At 33.9% G+C, this 22499-nt stretch overlaps 1 protein-coding gene across 12 annotated transcripts in view; it reads left to right on the forward strand.

Annotated features, from left to right (window-relative positions):
- LOC144580101 (uncharacterized) overlaps positions 1-22499 on the forward strand; it is an 852895-nt gene that overhangs the window by 366290 nt on the left and 464106 nt on the right. For 9 of the 12 annotated variants that reach the window (XR_013529027.1, XM_078355150.1, XM_078355151.1 and 6 more), the window contains one exon: positions 17526-17580. The exons of the other annotated variants lie outside the window; for them this stretch is intronic. The gene's annotated coding sequence lies outside the window, so the exon portion shown is untranslated. The remainder of the gene's footprint in view (positions 1-17525; positions 17581-22499) is intronic. 12 annotated transcript variants of the gene reach the window in all.

The following is a 22499-nucleotide window of genomic DNA, read 5'->3' on the forward strand; positions in this document are numbered from 1 at the left end:
ACTGATAGGTGACGAAGCCCTTGGTGTGCGCAATTAGCAAAAAACTCTATGCCCAGTTTTACTACAAACTAGATTGATTCCACACCCCAATTTAATGACCTGATAGAAGAGGAATGCCCATTTCTAGGCATAAATATTATTATAATTTTTGATGATTAGAAATACATCTTTAGTAAAACTCACTGGCTATATCATTATGTACTTATAATTTGCACACACACACATAATTATCTCCGTTTCTTTCTTTTTTTTCGTTTTTTTTTTTTTTTTGAGACGGAGTTTCACTGTTGTTACCCAGATGAGTGCAATGGCACAATCTCGGCTCACTGCAACCTCCGCCTTCTGGGTTCAGGCAATTCTCCTGTCCCAGCCTCCCGAGTAGCTAGGACTACAGGCGTGCACCACCATGCCCAGCTAATTTTTGTATTTTTAGTAGAGACGGGGTTTCACCTCGTTGACCAGGGTGGTCTTGATCTCTTGACCTCGTGATCCACCCGCCTCAGCCTCCCAGAGTGCTGGGATTACAGGTGTGAGCCACCACACCCGGCCTATCTCCGTTTCAAATGCATCACTTGATCAGTCAATCTCATGCTCTCTCTTTCTCTCCAGATGATCTCTGAGTTATGATGGTTTGACTTAACGATTTTTCAGCTTTACTATGGTGCAAAAGTTACATGTAAAGTAGAAATCGAACTTCAAATGCCCATACGACCATTCTGTTTTTGACTTTCAGTACAGGATGCAATTAATTACATGAGATAGTCAACAATTTATTATAAAATAAGACTTGTGCTAGATGATTTTGCCCAGTTGTAGGCTAATGTAAGTGTTCTGGATATATTTAACTTAGGCTAGGCCAAGCTATGATGGTTGGTATGTTAGGTATATTAAATGCATTTTTGACTTTCATGTTTTAAACTTACAATAGGTATATCAGGATGTAAACCCATTGTAAGGCAAAGAACGTGTCTATACAATGATGTGCGTGTATCTTCACGTTTCTCACATACTTATATGCTCTACACTTACTATATGGATGAAAACATTGATTTTTAGAGCAAAGTACACAAGAAAGGAACGTCATTCAAATTTGTTTCAGGACAGCAAATTTTGAGTATTCCCCAAAATTGCATATATTAACATCAGGCTCCTCCTCCAGTATCATCAGAAATCAAGTGAATGAGCTCTGATTTCAGGACTGATGTCATCATGTCATCAATCAGAGACAAAAAAGACTGATTTTTTTTTCAAGTCTATTGAAGCAGAGTTGACATACAATAAATTGTATTTACATAAGGGGAGCAATTTGATGTTTTGATAGCTGTATATACCTATAAACTATCACCACAAAAAACTTCCACTTGGCTTTTGTTATATTGTCCTTTCCTGTTTTCCTCCTCACCCAAGGCAACCAGTGGACTGCTTTCTGTGACTATGAAGCACAGAAAAGTTTGCATTATATAGATTTTTATATGAATGGGTTCATAAGTACTGAACTATTTTCTGTCTTGTTTCTTGCACTTGGCAGAATTAATCTGAGAATTATTCATGCTGTTCTGAAGATCAATAGTTCATTTCTTTTTACTGCTGAATGGAATTTTTTTGTATCAATTTGCCACAGTTGTTTATTCATTGAACTGTTGATGAAATTTGGAGTTTTCTTTTTGAGTAAACTATATATAAAGCTGTCCTGATCATTTATGCATAAGTTTTTTTTGAGATGTAGGCTTTCATTTATCTTCGGAAAATACCTAGGATTGGAATGACTGGGTCATAAGGCAGGAATATGTTTAAATTTTTGAGAAACTCCTGAACTATTTTCTAAAGAGGTTGCAAAATTTAGTTCTAGGAGTTCCCATCTTCTCCAACACTTGATATGGGTGTGTTTTTAGTAGGCATCCTGATATTAGATATTAATATCTAAATATGATTTATGATGTTAATTATGATTAATATCTAATTATGATTTAATTGGCATTGCTCTAAGACTATATTTGTGACTTATATTCTTTGATGAATTGTCTTTTGTTTTTCTAATTCTTCTGCTCATTTTTTGTATGTACCACCCCTTAGTTTGTGTTTTTGTAGTGCTTTATGTATTCTGGATACAAGTCTTTTATAGAGTAGTTGATTTGCAAATACTGTCTTTAAGTTTGTGGCTTTATATTATTTTTAAGTTCTAGACTACACGTGCAGGATGTGCAGATTTGTTACATAGGAAAACGTGTGCCATGGTGGTGTGCTATCACCTAGGCATTAAGCCCAACATGCATTAGCCATTTTTTCCAATGCTTTCTCTCTCTCTGCCCCCGGCAACAGCCCTCAGTATATGTTGTTCCCCGCCCCGTGTCCATGTATTCTCATTGTTCAGCTCCTACTTACAAGTGAGAACATGTGGTGTCTGGTTGTCTGTTTCTGCCTTAGTTTACTGAGGGTAATGGATTCCGTCTCCATCCATGTACCTGCAAAGCACATGACCTTGTTCCTTTTTATGACTACATATTATTCCATGGTGTATATGTACCACATTTTCTTTATCCAGTCTATCATTGATGAACATTTGGGTTGAACTCCTAACTTTGCTATTGTAAATAGTGCTGCAATGACCATACACGTACATGTATCTTTATGATAGAATGATTTATATTCCTTTGGTTATATACCCAGTGATGAGATTGCTACGTCAAATGGTATTTCTGATTCTAGATCTTTGTGGAATCACCATACTGTCTTCAACAATCTTTGAACTAATATACATTCCCACCAACAGTGTAAAAGTGTTCCTGTTTATTTGCAGCCTCACCAGCATCTCTCATTTCTTGATTTTTGAAAATCACCATTGTGACTGAGGTGAGAGAGTATCTCATTTCCATTTTGATTTGCATTTCATTAATGATCAATGATGTTGAGCTTTTTTTCATATGTTCGTTGGCTACATAAATGTCTTATTTTAAGAAGTGTCTGTCCACTTTTTATGGGTGTTTTGGTTTTATTCTTATACACTTGTTTGAGTCTTTGTGGAATCAGGATAGTAGACCTTTGTCAGATGAATAGATCACAAAAATGTTCTCCCATTATGTACGTTGTCTCTTCACCCTGATGATAGGTTCTTCTGCTGTGCAGAAGCTTTTTAGTTTAACTAGATTCCACTTGTCAGTTTTTGCCTTTGTTGCAATTGCTTTTGAGGTTTTTGTCATGAAATCTTTACCCATGCCTATGTTTTGAATAGCATTGTCTAGATTTTCTTCTACGGTTTTTATAGTTTTGAGTTTTTCATTTAAGTCTTTAACTCATCTCGAGTTAATTTTTGTATATGATGTAAGAGAGAAGTCCAGTTTCAATTTTCTGCGTATGGCTAGCCATTTCTCCCAGCACCATTTATCAAATAGAGAATCCTTGCTTGTGTCTAGTTTCAATTTTCTGCATATGGCTAGCCATTTCTCCCATCACCATTTATCAAGTAGAGAATCCTTGCTTGTTTTTGTCAGGTTTGTTGAATATCAAAGATCAGATGATTGTAGATGTGCAGTCTTATTTTTGAGTTCTCTATTCTGTTCCATTTGTCTATGTGTCTGTTTTTGTACCAGTATCATGTTGTTTTGGTTACTGTAGCCTTGTGGTATAGTTGGAAGTTGGATAGTGTGATCCCTCTGGCTTTAAGAACAAAGGTCTTAATTTTGATGTTACATAATGTATAAATTTTGTCTTTATATCTTGAAGGAATCTTTTGCTTACTGGAGAATAATAAACATTCTCTTATATTTGTTCCTAGATGAGTTACACATTTTAGGTTTTAATGTTTACTAACCATTCTGTGTTCATTTTTCTATGATGCAAAGGTAAACGTAGAAGAGTAGGCGATTTTCGCAGGCTCAGCAAGTCAAATTCTCAAAACCTAAGGTTCTGATCAACCTATTCAATATATCAGTAGCTCATTTATTCCCAATCAAGGCTCTTGTTTTAAAGAAATTTGCCTCAGATGGACGCTCAGATGATCTTTGTCTCACCCTCATATGATTCTCTTGGCCTTATGGCTCACTGGCTAACTGATGGCAGGAAATATATGTCACCAAGAAAGTCCTCTGGCTCTCACATTTAGCTTTTAATTTTCAATTAATTGGTTGTAGCTTTTAGTGACTATATTCAGAGTTTAGTCAAAATATACAGCAGCTTCCAAATTCTATTGTATTTCTAGGTAACATTCTCCCCTTCCGTCTCAAATGTCTGACATATCATTCCTGCTAACATATTTCTTTCTGTCATCCTAGTTTACCAATTATGAAAAATATGAAAAAAAATACAGAGCTGCCTTGTGATCCACCTACTAGCCAGACATAGGGTCTTTATTCTCAGTAGCATGTCATCCACCTACAAAATCTCATTCCACAGTCTGCTTATTCAGCCCACGTCTGGAAATGTCTGCAGATTTGGTTTTTATATATTAGATGATTTATTATGTAATGTCACGAGAATAACATCTGTGGAAGGAAGGGAAAAATGATTTGGCAGAAGCTGAGTTCCAATGCAGATTTAATAGACAGCTTTACTGTCTCTACAGGGAGTTCTAAAGTTGGGAGAACACTTAGAGTATTCCCAAGTTTTGATATTTAATTACACTAACAGTTTCCTTTCCAGTATACTATTCTAAAATGAGATTTAGAAATTTAAAAGTTGAAATTTTGCCAACTGAAACAGGATTAGTTTGCATCTACACAGTGTAATTTATTTTTTGTTCAACCCTCTGGAGGATACTGTTATTTTATATCCTAGCCAATCAATATTGAGATAATAAAGTTAATAAGGAAATAAAAGGAGTAAGTTGAGAGCCTTTTTCCAGAGAGACATTTCAATGAAGTTCATTTATTTTCTAGAAACTTATTAGAGGAACACACACACAAACACAAACAGACAAAATCGGATAGAATATACAAATGTATACACACAGACAAAAATCAGACAGAATGTACAAATGTGTTAGGAAAACAGTTGCTTGTATAGTCTATGAAATTGCTCTTATGTTAGTGGCTTCTGAGCCATTTCTTCCGTATAATCTGCCAAGGAGAAGCATTTGTTGGATTCTGTCTTATGCTTGAATTATTAAACATAAGTATTATTATTAGTGTTATTACAGTAGTATTAATTCAAAGCCACAATTATAAATTCCCATTTGCAATCTTTGCCATGGTTTGTTTTGGTAATAGAATCTTTTTGCTACACAGGTTCATAATTTTTGTGTATATTCCTGTAAGATTGGTCTATACCTATTTTTAAAATCATCTTCAACAGACTTGGGCAGCTAAGATAGGACAATAAATAAGTTATGAGCTTTCATAATTCTTTTACCTAGAATAGTTTCATATATTATTAGATATTAGAATTAGGCTGTGAAATGATTCTGACAACTTTTAAAAATGTTTTCAATCCTTTCTAAGGAAATTGGTATATTCAAATAATCTATCTTCTGATCACATTTAAAAAATTACAATTTTATGGGAATCATACACTTCCTAGACCACTTAACATTCACTACATGTAGAATTATACAATAATTTTCATTTTTATCTATGGCTGCTTTGCCTTTTATAATTTATTTTATATGTGTTTTTTTTTAATTTTGTAAGAGATCAGCTTCTGTATGTTTTCAAAGTAATCTTATTCAGTATTTATCTATTTATTCTATTCTTGGTGTATCTTCCATTTTACTAATGTCTACCTTTATATTTATTATTCATTTATACTATATTAGATATAAAACATAATAATCTCCATATTAAATATGTTTTATATGATAATAAAGATTTCAAAGGATTACTTTTTGCCAAGTACGAAAGAAATGGTATAATAATGTTTTATGCAAATCATCAAAAATTTTCCAATAAGAGGCTTAATCCAGCCTCATTTCTTTTATTTTTCTTTCTTTTTCTGTTTCTGAGACAGATTCTTGGTCTGTCACCCAGGTTGAATTACGGTGGCATGATGTTGGCTCACTGCAACCTTTGCCTCCCGAGTTCAAATGGTTCTACTGCCTCAGCCCCCCAAGTAGCTGGCATTACAGGCACCCACAGACACGCCCAACTAATTTTTTTTGTATTTTTAGTTGAGACAGGTTTCACCATGTTGCCCACGCTGCTCTCAAACTCCTGACCTCAAGTGATCTTTCTGACTCTGCCTCGATGCTGGAATGACACTATCTGATTTATTTCTGCACACACACACAACACAAACACACACAGACACACAAACACAACACACATACACAGACACACACACACACACACACAGTAAAACACAAAAACATACAACAAATAACCAGGTATTATTCAAGTTTCTTTTCCTTTGCTGTGTTGCCTTACATTTTTTTATGCAAGATATGACTAATTATAAAACAAGTATATCAATATGTGCTGCTTTTATACATTTTATTTCTGGGGAAATAAATATGTATGATTTTAAGATGTAATGTTTTTATTCAGTTTTTAATATTATAAATAAAAACTTTCCCATAATTAACATTAACAGAAAACTTTTATATATTGATATAAACCAAATCACATTTTTAAAACAACTATGTTCTTCATATAATTTGTTATTTTAATTGACTAAAGTATAATTAAGTTTTAGTTTAATTTATAACCTAATTATTAGACTTATTTCCTGTGTACAAAATATGTTTGTAGATGTAAAACCTAATAAATTATTAGTAAATAAAAGCATTTCTATAATATGATATAAATATATAGAAAATAGAAAATTATTTTAAAATATAATATAAATAATTAATAGGGAATATATTACTTCATTTATACTTGAGTATATATAAATAATATACAATCACTTCCTACATATTATGTCTTCACATTTATATATATGTAAAATGTAACCATGTTGCACACTAATATGTGCATTCAGTATTTGAGCTATATTTCTCCAGTTTAAATGGTTTTATCAATATCACATATTTGAGCACTTCAGTTTCTTAATTGACAAGACATACAAGCTTGGGCAACTAAAACGTTTTCTGTTTAAATATAGCATTATTCAAATATTCTATCTCATATTCATAGTGAAATAGTGAATTCAAAATGAAGTTGTTAATATGAAAATATGTAACACATTCAGTAAAATTATCTTTCACATTTCCACTTAAAACAATAGGTCAATATGTGAGTCCTTTTAATTACTGAATTTTGTATAACAGTGATATTAATGTTAAATATCATAAATTTATCAAAAATAAGGGATTTTTTTCATTAAAAGTCCTGTATTTAAAGAAATCTATGTATCAAATGAAAGGGATAGATTTGTCACTTATGTCAGAGCTGAAGTCAGTGAACTGATGATATTGCCACTTATTTATCAGAGATTTGAGACAGGCTCGGTGGATTGCAGAGCTCTATCCATGCTTGCTATTACACTTAGACGCCACATTTTTTATTGGCATTCAGCCGGTTTTCTCTCTGTAATTTGCATATATTTGGAATCTGCAACTCACTAGAATGTGCCTCCAAGTTGCTGTAGTACTTATTTGACTTCTGCATTCATTTCATATATTTTGACTTGTTCACACTCGATATCTTCATAAGATCAGGTTTTCTTTTTTATTATTATTATACATTAAGTTCTATATATACATTGGTTTCATATAAAGTTTAAGGTTTTTTTGTTTTGTTTTGTTTTCCACTTCTGTGAAGAAAGTCAATGACAGCTTGATGGGGATAGCACTGCATGTATAAATTACTTAGGGTAGTATGGCCATTTTCACAATATTGATTCTTCCTAACCATGAGGGTGGAGTGTTTTTCCATCTGTTTGTGTCCTCTCTTATTTCCTTGAGCAGCGGTTTGTAGTTCTGTTACAAAGACATGTGCACACATATGTTCACTGTGGCACTGTTTACAATAGCAAAGACTTGGAACCAAACCAAATGCTCATCAATGATAGACTGGACAAGGAAAATGTGGCACATATACACCATGGAATACTATGCAGCCATAAAAGAGGATGAGTTCATGTCCTTCGCAGGGACATGGATGAATCTGGAAACCATCATTCTCAGCAAACTGACACAGGAACAGAAAAACAAACATTGTATGTTCTCACTCATAAGTGGGTGTTGAACAATGAGTGCACATGGACACAAAGAGGGGAACATCAGACACACCGGGGCCTGTTGGGGGTTGGGAGATCTAGGGGAGGAATAGCAGTGGGTGGGGGGATATGGGAGGGATAACATTAGGAGAAATACCTAATATAGATGACAGAGGGATGGATGCAGCCAACGACCATGGCACATGTATACCTATGTAACAAACCTGCACATTCTGCACATGTACTTATTTTCATCTGAATTCACTGTGGTCCAGTTCAAACTGGTTGTTTAGTTTAAATAGTAGAAGGCTGGTGCAGGATTCTCTACCCATGGAGGTAAGAGTGAGATCTGATTATCCAACTGCTGTTCATTTAAGCACCAGTAATTCTGATACAAAATTCCCGTGAGACACATTGTTAGAATCACTGGGTTACATAGAGCTCTCTCTATCTATACACCATACATAGAGAGAGAGGAGATTACAGAAATAAAATATTGTCCATTCATTAAACAGTGAGTGACTATACATAATGAAAGTCTAGGACCTGGTTTCTATCTCAGCCACAAGTTTTGTTGTTTTTGTCTTAGAATATTTGTTGAGCATCACAGTGAATTTTATGTTTTCATCAGTTGTTCTAGACACAACATGCTCAGAATTTTAACAATTTATTTTCCACTATCCTGTAAGTATCTTCTTTATATAAACTTAAATGGAAAAATATTAGAAAATCTAGAAATTATAACAAAACATTATTTTAAATAACTTGCTTTATGTTAGAATATGTAGGCTTTTTTGTCGGTGTTTCACTGTAAACAAGTAATTAAACTTCACAATAATCTTTTTGTGAGCAATAGAATAAATGGATGTGCAGGAACCAAAATTATTATTCTTCAGTCATAATAAAATTCTTTGCATCAGTGCAAGTTGGGTCAGTTAAGCGTTAAAAACTCATTCCTTCAAGTACCCTATTGTAATCTTTCATAAAAAAAGGAGTATCATTTTGGCATGCTGAGCTAAAGGGAAAATGTAAGACATGAAAAGCAGAACAGATGATAACTGGATTTTCCACTCACTGCTGTTATTATAAAGTAAATAGCCTAGCTTAATGTCTTGAAGCTGTTGATGACATTTTTTCCAAGTACTTGAACATTAAATGTCTGTCTGGTAACACCCTAAGGAAAATTTTTAAATGCAATGACCTCTTGAAAGATCATCATAAAAATCATTCTTAATTAGATTTAGGAAATCAATGTAAGTATCTATGTAAATCAAATTTTATGTAATGCCATGTTGAATGCATGGTCAGGTAAGTCTTAGGAAATAATATATATTATCTTCCAAAGCAGACTCCTTAACCAGTAAATATTAAAATTGATTTTCATACCATGAGGACTATATATTATTTCAAGTATATCAGGATTTAAATCAAACATTGATATCTATAAATGATAGCAATATGATTTGACATGATCACGAATAGCATGGGCATAATTGCCAATGTCATTTTAAAACTACAAGCAATAAAGGGGCCATGCATGGTGGCTCAAACTTGTAGTTTCAACACTTGGGAGGCTGAGACAGGAGGATTGCTTGAATGCAGGCTTTTGAGACCAGCCTGGGCAACATAGTAGAAACTTGTCTCTACAAAAAATTAGCCAAGCATGGTGATACATGACTGTTATCCCAGTTACTTGTGAAACCGAAGCAGAAGGATCTCTGGAGCCTAGGAGACTGAGGCTGCAGTAAACTATGATGGCACCACTGTACTCCAGCCTGTAAAACCTTGTCTCAAATAAAAAAATAAAAAATAAAAAACGCTGGACAATGTGGGAAGACTCTTTGGAAATAGACTAGGTTTATTGAATTATGCCTTATCATAATGATACTTAAATATTTTTATATTGTTATGATAGTCAAGAGCACACTTTATTCACCAAGAACTCCCTAGACTACCAAGGCAAGACAGGGCAGTGTGCCTCAGGTAATCCCAGTAACACGTTTGCTGATGTTATCATGTCTTGTGGCACAATGAAGCCATTCAAGGAAGAGCCCCAGAGCATTACTAGTATTTTAGGTCCCCTGAAAGTTTACCACCTTTCAAGGCATGGGGAACGTATTTTCAGTGAAGAGAAGAAAATCAGATGAGTCAAATGAGTAGTTTTCACTCACACCCAGAAAATGCTTGTCCTTGGAAGTTAAATTCAGTTAATGCTATGTTTGTGAACTATTATTTATTTGAAAATTTCATTCACTATATAACACCTTGTTATGTACATGTTGATAAGTATAAGCATGGACGTACGTGTATACCTCTTAATCCTAGGAGGTATCATCATATTTTATATGAAGAAATTAATTATGAGTCATATTAGGAAGTTCTAATTTTACTACTATATATAACTTCATTTGTCACTGTTTTCCCATTTATAAAAGCTCAGCAACAACAAATTGTTAGATTTCTCAGTAATTTCTTTTTTTAGTATTGTATTTATTTTATTTCTTTCTCTCGCTTATTTAGAATTGCCCCACCTTTTACTCTTTTGTTTAATCTGTTTTAAAAAGGAAAACAGAAGCATGGCTCCTTCAGATTTATGGACAATTGTGATTTTTAGTTTGTATGTGTTGGCAGGTGTGGCAGAATGTGGCTTTGCCTTTTGTAAATGTCTACCTTAATCCTCCTTGCCCCATAAACAATATTAATTTAATTCAAAAGCATAAAATTACTTTCTAAATATATATTACTTCATCTAAAATGTTCAAATGTTTTTAAAAAATACATGGCATAACACTTACAAACATATAATCAAGGCTTTTGATAGCCAGGTTTCATGCTTAATACTTAAAATTACAAAAAGGTGAAAAATACACAAGAGTACCTTTCTTTTAGAAATCTATAATTTTAAATTGGATCAAATATAATATGAAATATAAAATTAGATCCAAATATGTAAACAAATGAGAAGATGTAAACAAATTATTATAGAAACCAAATGGAAGAAGAAATTAGTTTAAACTCTATGAATTAAATAATCCTTCCCAGAAGATGTATATTTTTGATCTGGGTTTGGATAATGAATAAAGTTTTTATAGATGGAAATTATTCCAATAAGCAATGAATGATTCATGAATTGAGAATAGCAAGAAAAGAGATTTTAAATGTGATCACATATTCAGCAAATATATCATATCCAAGTCAGATAATAAGGTAAGCAGAAGATTCTTATTTACTAAAACTTAATTTTTTCAATGATAGAAATCATCTTTAGAGATTAAACACCTTGCCTTTCTTTCCTTTCTTTTTTTTGAGATGGAGTCTTGCTCTGTTGCCTAGGCTGGAGTGCAATGGCATGGTCTTGGCTCATTGCAACCTCCGCCTTCAGGATTCAAGCAATTCTCCTGCCTCAGCCTCCCAAGTAGCTGGAAGTACAGGAGTGCACCACCACACCCAGCTAATTTTTGTATTTTTAGTAGAGACGATGGAGTTTCACCATGTTGGCCAGGCTGGTCTCAAACTCCTGACCTCGTGATCCACCCACCTCGGCCTCCCAAAGTGTAGCATTACAGGCGTGAGCCACCATGTCCAGCCAATACCTGGCCTTTCTATATGAAATATTATCATTTCCTCTTTGTCCTCATATATGTGTGTCCCTCTTAACATGAGACTGCACAGTTTGGTATCAATTCCTGAACATAGTAGCTGAGGACTAGGTATTGTATCAGTAAGAGAGAGATGTTAGCTGTGATGAGCACAATCAATCCAATCATGAACCAAACAACCCAAAGTAGACAACATAGAAAAGTTAAAAGTAGATCTTATCACCACCATGAAAATGATTCATATTGAGGCCACATCTTGTCTCTACTGGGGTCTATGACCCCTGTGGGGTCATAGTAATTAGTTACTGTTTTATTTCGTTTTTATTAGTTACTGTTGTAATGAACAATAGGGAAAACAAATGCTTTCCTGTGGATAGTGGTGGATATGAGGTGCTTACTGTTTACTCTCTTCTATCAGTTACGCTCTTCAGAGTAGCAAAGCAGACAGCACAACACATCACTGAGTATGTAAGTCAAAAAATGATGAACAGTGACAAAATGAACCACAGAACACAATCAGACGCTGCAGAATCGAGGTTCTGTTTGAAATACAGAAAATAGTTAGACTTATTCCCCTTGAGAAATAATTAATTCACTTGGTTGGAAGTGAGAAAAAAAATCTGAATTGTCAGGCACTCTCAACCTAATATTCTGCCCTCTTCCACATCTATATTCTAAATTGGGTTCACTGGAGAGATTTCCCAGAGAGTATCTAGCCCACGCAAAAACGTAATAAAGGAAAAATAATTCTCTAATGACATATGAAATTAAGCAATGATACTGGAAGTTTACAAATCTAATTTTACAACCAGTCAATGTAGAGCTCAAAATAGATCTTGTTCGATACTGCAGAAAGAACCGAAGAAAAATTCTCTCTCACCATGCTATCCTCGTGGGCCTTGACATGAAATATTGCATGTCAATAGAAAGTAACCTGATCTTACGGTTGTGAATGACACATTTTAATGGGTTGTATTTTGGGGCTAGGAAAGGCGGGGATTAATTAGAATGGAATTCAGAGGAAGACAAAGAGGTCACAGATTTCACAGGGCTTGCTCTGGAGTCCAGGTTTAAGGAGAAAAAAGAGGTCAAGGTGTTATATTAGTTAGGAGATTTTTCATTACAGGAACAATAATCCAGCCCAAATGGATTAAGCAAAATAAGTTCCTTGTTGACTTGAATGATTGGTCAATCCAGGAGCTAGTCCTGACTTCAGACCCACTGGCATCTATGAGTTCAACAGTATCTTTAGAACAAGGTTTCCTTTCTCTCTCTCTCTCTCTCTCTCTCTCTCTCTCTCTCTCTCTCTCTCTCTCTCTCATTCTCCCCCACCCCCCACTTTCCTCAATATTTCCTTTCTCTCTGTCTCTCTCTCTCTCTCTCTCTCTCTCTCTCTCTCCCACCCCTTCTGTCTCTCTCTCACACTCCCTCTCTCCCTCTCTCTTATTTCTACTTTTTTCATGTTTGTTTCATTTCTAATCAGGCCCTCCCCATATGGTATCAAAAGCAGATTTCTAACAACTTCAGACTTACAGCCTTCTCTACATATACAGTGAGAGTGGGGTGTGACAGGCTGGTGTGATACCAATTGACTCTTTATAGAATTCGTTTCCTGACTCATTGTAACCAAGTGAAGGTAGCAATCTATTTTTTCAAACTGGGTCTTGTTTTGTTCCTGTGTAGAGTAAGGTAGGAGTATTTGATCCTGAATCCTACCACACTTGAATACAGTAGAAGAGGGTCAAGTCCTAAAGCAGAACTTTAACCAAAAGGAAAAATAGTCACCACGTGCTATCTCTTTATTTTCCATAAGAATATGCAACATTGTTCACCAGGATAGATCCTTAGAAAAGCAATTCAGAAGCAGGTTTGTGTAACAAGGAAGTTTTCATGAGCCTTTGATAATTAATATAAAGCAGAAAAATTAAAGCAAACAAATGAATTAAAAACAAAGTCATCATAAAATTAAACATTTTCAGTGATAACTTCAAGGTTTTAGAAATTCTACTTTTTGACTATTCTGATATATTGGAAAATAAATAGTAACAAGTATATGCAGTGATTTCTCATTTTATACAATCTTAGATAAATAAACTATGAGTCTCACTCTGTCACCCAGGCTGTAGTGCAGTAGCGTGATCTCCACTGATTATAACATCTGCTTCCCATAAGCAATTCTGTCTCAGCCTCCTCAGGAGCTGGGACTGCGGGCACACACCACGACACTCGGCTAATTTCTGCATTTTCGGTAAAGACAGGGTTTCACCATACTGGTCAGTCTGGTCTTGAACTCCCGACCTCCCGTGATCCACTCGCCTCGGCCTCCCAAAGTGATGGGATTACAGGCATGAACCACCACATCCGGCCTAATTTTAGATTTATAGGGAGAAAATTGATACCATTTTGGAATTATTTGTGTTTTTTTTTAATAACGACAATGTAATTAGACTATGTCAAAATAATCCAACATCAGTTGTTCTATTTTAATAAAAAGTGGCATCTAGATCTAACAGTATGTGTCCAACTTAAAAAGAACTGTACCACAAAATATCAGTCTGTACAAATATAGAATATTATACTTTTGAAAATTAAGAATTAAATTTAGTGGCTGGGCATGTTGACATGCCTGTAATCCCAGCACTCTGGGAAGTCGAGATAGGTGGATCACTGCAGGTCAGAAGTTCAAGACCAGCCTGGCCAACATAATAAAATCATTAAAGAAAATACAAAAGTTAGCTTGGTGTAGTGGTTTATGCCTGTAATACCAGACACTCAGGAGGCTGAGGCAGGAGAATTCCTTGAACCAGGGAGGCAGAGATTGCAATTAGCCAAGATTGTGCCACTACACTCTAGCCTGCGTAAGAGAACAAGATTCTATCTCGAAATAAATAAATAATAATAAATTTAGTGAATTCCGTGATTTAGGTAATGCTTTCTGTTCCAAAATGTCAGCAGAAATCAGAATAATTCTGTTTTCTCCCTACTCAGGATACATTGTTCATTTTTATGTAGTTTTGGGTAATCTATTTTGCACACCTTACTGTTTTGAAAAAATACTTGTATAAATGAACCTAAAATTCTCTTTATACTTCCAGCTATATCTTAAATCTCTTCTATAGTTCAGTGAACTAATATGGAAAAAGCCAAAAATTTTCCAGTCTCCAAAATAACTGAAGGAAGTCAATATTCTCTCCTAAAATTTTAATTTGTCTAGAGTAAATGCCCTATTACTTTAAATATCATTTTTAATATCAATTTTGCAGACACTTGTCAATATGAACGTATGAAACATATTTTAAGTTTGTTGCTCAGAACTGAACTCCATAGTCTGAATTAAACCTGATCGTGACAACTGTGATACAATATTTACTTAGTCTCTTGCTTTCAATTAATATTTTATGCAACATGTTTCCTTAACTGTTAAACTCTTTTCCACTCATTTACTTAAGTTTAATTTGGGATCATCCACTTTTCCTAGATCTTTTTTTTTTCCTTATGAAGTCAAATTACATCAAAAACAAATTCTAAAGAAAAAATCTTCATATTTTTCACACGGTTGCACCCTCATTCCAATTTCAATCTACTTAACATACATGTATCATGTATTCAATGTGCAGTCTAACAGGGATTGTACCAGGGTTTAAAAGTGGACAAAAAGATAGTTTTTATCTTTATTCTTCCACTGACTTTTATGACCACCTAAAAAACATGTTTTTCTATTATGTTTCTATTACGTTTTCTCTTGTGTTTGAAACGACTTTGGCTTAGCCATTTCACTCTTTAAGTCTTGCCCTGTTGCCCGGGTTGGAGTGCAATGGCGCAATCTCCATTTATTGCAACCTTCATCTTCCTGGTTCAAGTGATTCTCCTGAGTAGCTGGGACTACAGGTGTACACCACCATGCGTGGCTATTTTTTGTATTTTCAGTAGAGACGGGTTTCATCGTGTTGATAAGGCTGCTCTTGACCTCAGGTGATCTACCCTCCTTGGCCTCCCAAAGTGCTGGGATTACAGGGGTAAGCCATGGTGTCCATCCTTACTCTTCGAACTCTTTTCTGTAACATGTATCTGATCTCATTTCCTTTCCGTATATTCTGTCTCAAGCATGCTAATATACATTAATTTTATTTACTGAAATGTCATTTTAATTTCTGTATTTAGAAATTTGGAGTCTACTCTTAAGGTTTTGGAGCAGAGGCAGCATTCACTCTGCTTTTTGTTGCCTTCCTTTGCTGTCTGCTGTCTACTGTTGATGCCAAGTAATAGTTCAGCTTTTACTGATCATCTATTACTCTTCCATTGGAAATGATAACATACGTCACCTCTTTCAAACATAAAAGAAACATGGAATTTCTAACTTCCTTGAGGAAGCCAGCATTTACTCTAATCCTCCTTGTAAAATACATATTATCAATATCTATGGCTTCAATATAGACATTCAAAATCTGTTCACTCTTTTTCCTTGCTGTTCTGTGCCTTAGATAACACCAGTGATTTGTTCTACATCCAGATTTTGTCATTTTGTAGGATGAATCCATTGTATTTTGCATCAACTGAAAATTATCTTTATTAATCCTGTGAACCTAAAATTGCTTTTTGGTTTGGACTCTAGTAAGAGTCCATTTTTCACCTATCCTCCTCTTTTAATTTTTTATAGCCACTGTATTCCATTTTCATAGAAAGATCAAGTCACATAGCCTCAGCCTATAAACTCAGTCCATTAGCTTTTCATAGCTCCGCTTGGTCACCTTTGCCATCCTAGAATCCACTTCTCCTCATGTGGTCAAATATTGTAGAAGAAAACTAGTCAATTTCCATTTGCTTTCTGTTTAAATCTAGGTCATATAGTTTGATTACATTGCTTGGGGATTCAATGCTGACATAGCTGTCATTCACCTCCAGTTTTCTCCCTGTTAAAATTATAGCAGTTGTTACAAAACATTTTCACTTTCTACAAGCCTTGTTTCAGGTGATCTTAGCTTCTATTTTGCTGAAATGATTTAGACCTGCAAAACTATGTTATCTCAGATTGTTTCTTCTCAGCTTCAGCATTTCTCTGTAACTTAATCCATTTCATCTTGAAACAAACAAACAAAAAAGTTCTTTTTCTTTTCATCTCAAGATGAAATATTTTTGGCTTTTTCTATAAGGTTAATCCTCATAAGAGAATGTAATGTAAAGTACACTGTCGTTAAAGTCAGATGCTCTGCTTTTAAGCCGGCCCTTTCTTTTATTTTGAATAAATCATATTACTTGCTGGAACATTATATATTGGATTTAATAAATGCCATTAGTCTCATGTAATCCCCATATTTATGACTTTTACTTTATTGCTTGAATTTGGAAAAATGTGTCATAGTCTACATAAGTTTTATTTGAAAAACTTTTAAATGAAGACAGTTTGTTCAGTTATAGAAGTAATACATTTAAGAATAACAGCTTTAAGTCAATTGTTATTTAGCTGCATTTATCTCTACTATGTCCTAAGAAGGTCATCAATTTTAAAGTAATTTGAAAAACTTATGTAACATACATAATTTGGACAATAGTTATTCCAAAATGCTGGTAAATCTTTAACCATGTATTATTCCATAGAATATGTGGATGTTATAAATATATTTCACATGATTATCTGAAAACATTACAGTGGGGACTTAACATACAAATTCTTTGTTGTTGACATGATATTAATGTGAACATTAACTCTATAATATTATATTTTAATTTCAGCTAAAGTAAATATATATATATATATATATATATATTATTCATGTTTTGACAACTCTGAATGACAATCCTATAATATCCTAATTCCTGGGTAATTTTATTTTTCTACAGGCAAGTACACCTCACTCCCGAATTAAGAAGATTGATCTTTGCTAAACATAACACCGTAAGAGCAAGTACAGTAAAATAAATTGGCCTTAAAGAACATTTAAACCTAGTAATTCAAATGGTATTCAAGTGGTGCCATGTTATTTTATGAACAAATATGATCTTTGAATTATTGTGAGCAGTCGCAAAGCCTTGAAGCAACTATCTTCTTACTGCACAAAGTTCCTTCAAAGTTAGAAGCACACGCCTGACTAATTCTCCCCTTCTCTAGTGTTGGTCATAATTTACTTCTTGAAAATACTCCGGAATTTTCACTTTCCATCTCCTTCACTAAAACCAAACTTGCCATTTTTTTGTCATTATGTCTTCAATTCATTTTTAGTATTTGGTTTGGTTTTTAGCTTCTATTGTCCCCTGCCTGTGCTTCCCAAAATCACAGTCACACATCCCTACCTATAAACTTTTCCGCATGGTCTTAAATTACGCCCTGCCTCCTGGTCTGTTCACTCAAATTTATCACTCTGAACTTTTTTCACTCATACATAAATCAACTTCTCGCATCCAGATATTCAAACTTAAATTTGTTTACAGCTCTTTTTCCCTTTTTCAGTAGACAGGAGCATCACCGTCATTATTGTAAAATATTGATTTCAATGTACACTCCAAAGTGCTGTTAACATGTTCTCTCTTTCCACAAAATCGATATTTTATAATTTACTACCCAAGGAAGCTGAGGTTCCTTAGCATAGCTAAGCACATCTTAAAACACCCATCACAACTTGATATAATTTTAGCAAAATGGCTTTCTCACTCACTTTTGATGAAGACTTCCTTAAATTTCTGCTATTTTTTTCTTTTACACTTTTATTTCAAATCATGTTTTCTTTCCTTTTTTTCAGATACATGAAAGTTAATTTATATACTGTGTCTAAAAAACCAAGCATTTAAAAGCTTTCCAGATCAATATAAGTACTTCAGAAACATAACATTTATTGTCATTGACAATTGTTCACTGTAAGACTTTCACTGATTCGTGAATTTTTAATATATTTTGCCTCACATAATAATTCGATTATTGACTTATTTAAAATAATCATTTGTTCAACTAGAACCTCAAGGTAGATGACGTTTTAATAATGAGGTATATATCTCATATTTGATTTAATTCCCCAAGGAACATTTGATGACAGTTTCTTCTCCTCCTGTTCTTTTTTCTGTGGTTTGATTTAGTATCTTATGACTCAATTTTCTATCCTTTCTTGGCATATGTTACTGTTTTAAATTCCTTGCTAGATCACTTTCTGGATATTCTAGGTACTTTATAACAAATTATTCTCAATTTTTCCCTTCTAACTCTTATAGCATTTTTGTAATTCATCTTCTTTATTCATATAGTATAATTACATAATACCTTTTTGGTATTATTATTTTGACCAAATGTTAGGTCAAAATTAAATACCTACAAACAGTTTGTAGGTATTTGGTTTGGTTACAAAACAGGTAACTGAAGAGGTAAAAGATCTCTACAAAGAAAACTAAAAAAAATACTGTTGAAAGAATTTAGAGATGACAAAAAATACACACACACACAAACTCCATGCTCATGGATTGGAAGAATCAATATTGTATAAATGGCCATACTACCCAAAGCAATGTACAGATCAGTGCTATTTTTATGAAACTACCAATGTCATTCTCCACAGAACTATAAAAAGCTAGTTTAAAAATTATATGGAACCAAAAAAGAGCCTGAACAGAAAAAGCAGTCTTAAGCAAAATGAACAAAGCTGCCGTTATCATACTACCTGACTTAAAACTATATAATAAAGCCATGCAAACCAAAAAGGTTTGATTCTGGTTAAACAAAAAAAAATGCATAGAACAATTCGAATAGAATAGAAAAATCAAAAACGAAGCTCCACACCTGTAACCATCCAATCTTTGACAAAGTCAATAAAAATAAGCAATGGGGAAAGAACTCCCAGTTCAATAAATAATGCTGGGATAACTGGCTGTCATATGCAGAAGATTGAAGCAGGATATTTACCTTTTACCGTATGTAAAAATTAACTCCAAATGGATTAAAAATGTAAATCTAAAACCTCACACTTTAAAAATACTGGAAATCAACCTAGGAAATACTCTTCTCAGCATCAGCCTTAGCAAGAAATTTGTGGCTAATTCTCCCAAAGCAATTGCAACAGAAATAAAGATAGACCAGTGGGACCTAACTAAAGAGCTTCTGCACAGCAAGAGAAACTGTCAACAGAGCAAGCAGATGACCTACAGAATGGGAGAATATATTCACAAACCATGGATTTGACTAGGGCATAATATTCAGAATATATAGGGAATTTTAACACACAAATAAGCAAAAACCAAATCACCTCATTAAAAAATGTGCAAAGTACATGAACAGACACTTCTCTAATGAAGACATACAAGTGGCCAACAAATATATGAAAAAAATCTCAGCATCATTGGGGTTGTGTAAATCAAAACCACAATGTGATATAATCTCACACCAGTCAGAATGGCTATTATTTAAAAGTCAGAAAGCCACAGATATTGGCAAGGTTGCAGAGAAAAGAGAATGCTTATATACTGTTGGTATCCATTACTAGCTATATACCTAAAAGAGAATAAATTATTTTACCAAAAAGACATATGCATTGTATGTTTATCTTTGCACTATTCATAATAGCAAAGGCATAGAATCAACCCAGGGACCTATCAAGGATATATTTATCTTTGCACTATTCATAATAGCAAAGGCATAGAATCAACCCAGGGACCTATCAAGGATATACTGAATAAAGAAAATGTGGTAGATATATGTCATGGAATACTATGCAGCCATAAAAAAGAATTAAATTATGTTCTTTGCAGCAATGTGAATGGAGGTAGAGGCCATAATCCTAAGCAAATTAATCAGAAACAGAAAACCAAATATCACACATTCGTACATATAAATGGGAGCTAAGCATTGAGCACTTGTGGACATACATTTGGGAACAATAGGTACTGTGGACTAACAGAGGGTGGAGGGAGGGGATGAGTTAGAAAACCTGCCTATCGGGTACTGTGCTCACTTCCTTGAGATTTCTGTTTCAAACCTCTGCATCACGTAATATTCCATGTAACAAATCTGCCATGTACCCCTATACCTAAAATAAAAGTTGAAATTGAAAAAAGTCCAAGGTTAAAAGTAAAATAAAATATAATTTCTTGCTCTTTTTCTTTGTTTGAGAAAGTCTCTATTTCTCTTCAACTTTTCAAGGATTATATATATATTTTTAAACACAGAATTCGAGTTCTGGGCTATTTTTCTTTCAGCACTTCAAATGTTTGACTCTATTCTCTTCTCTTTGCTTGGGTTCCAATGAGGAGTTCAGTGTTAATCCTTTTCATTGTCCTTCTTTAGAGAAGGTATTTTTCTCTGCTTTAAAAAAAATGTGTTATTTTTGGTCATACGCATTTTACTACATGACTTCAATTTTTTAACAGATCTACAAAAAGTAATTGATTTTCAGTTTGTTTAAAGACTTCTTTGTTGTGAGGATGGGGTGATGACTTCTAAGCACTCTACAAATCAGATAAAATTCTGCCTACATTATTCACTATTTTTTAAGTATTTTAATTTTGAAAAATAAGTGAATATTATTATGGAGCAGTAATGCCACAGTAAATTACATTTGATTTACTATTACTTCATTAAGACTTTCCTATAAATAGTTATTTAACATTTCCTGAATATTTACATATTATTTTTCACTGCCCAGGTCTCTTCCATATTAAGAAGGAAGACTATAAATAATAAAAATTATTTTTTTAATATGCAAATATACTGTGACATAAGCCTCATACATTTATTCATATCATGTCTTTATTAAGCCAGGAAAGGGTGACAAATGTACAGATTCTCAGGAGGACTTCAGTATATAGAGATTATTAATGTGTCACATTTTTAATATATATTTAAGTAGTACCAGAACACTCCACTAAAGGTCCTCGGAATACATGAAGTAAATGGCAATTCTATAGCAGTCTTCTTTTCATTAGATTTATGTACCTATTTTTACAGGTTACCAACATTGAAAGGTGTAGTATATGGTAGAAAGAAGTTTACACATTATGTACATGGTATAAAATATTTACATTATTATCTTAAACAGCTTGTTAGCTATACACTTAACTTATTTGAACCTATTGTAGCATTTGTAAGGTGGTAAATGAATATTTTACAGAGTACTCTTTAAACATGTAAAACTTTAAAAGCATAGACCAGTAGCCAGAGTAATGCTACCACTCAGTGAGAAGATAAGCACATTTACTAGAGAACAACCTTGTCTGGAATGCATCCTGAAGTTAAAGTACAGATTTCAAGCATCTGTGAAAAAAAAACATTGCACATGGTACAATATTTATGCCACAATATGTAACATGGTTTTTACTATATGTTGAGGAAATATTTGTGCCGATTATATTATAAATTGGGAAAGTCGAGTGATATAAATAGGTAAAGTTTTATGTTTATTTTATTTTATTATTATTTTTGAGGTAGAGTCTCACTCTATCATCCAAGCTGGAGTACAGTGGCATGATCTTGGCTTAATACAACTTCCGCCTCCTGAGCTCAAGTGATTCTCCCACCTTAGCCTCCCAAGTAGCTGGGATTACAGTCATGCGCCACTGCTCCCAGCCAAGTTTTTAGGTTTAACTCAAACTTCTGACTTCAAACTATGCTACAAGGCCACAGTAACCAAAACAGCATGGTACTGGTACAAAAACAGGCACATAGACCAATAGAACAGGTTAGAGAACTCGGAAATAAAACTGCACATCTCCAACCATCTGGTCTTCAGCTAACCTGACAAAAAGAAGCAATGGGGAAAGGATTCTGTATTTAATAAATGGTGCTGGGAAAACTAGCTATCCATATGCAGAAAATGGAAACTGGATCCCTTCTCTACACTT

The sequence above is a fragment of the Callithrix jacchus genome, chromosome 18, assembly GCF_049354715.1.
Source record: "Callithrix jacchus isolate 240 chromosome 18, calJac240_pri, whole genome shotgun sequence".
In the NCBI taxonomy this organism is placed as follows: domain Eukaryota; kingdom Metazoa; phylum Chordata; class Mammalia; order Primates; family Cebidae; genus Callithrix; species Callithrix jacchus.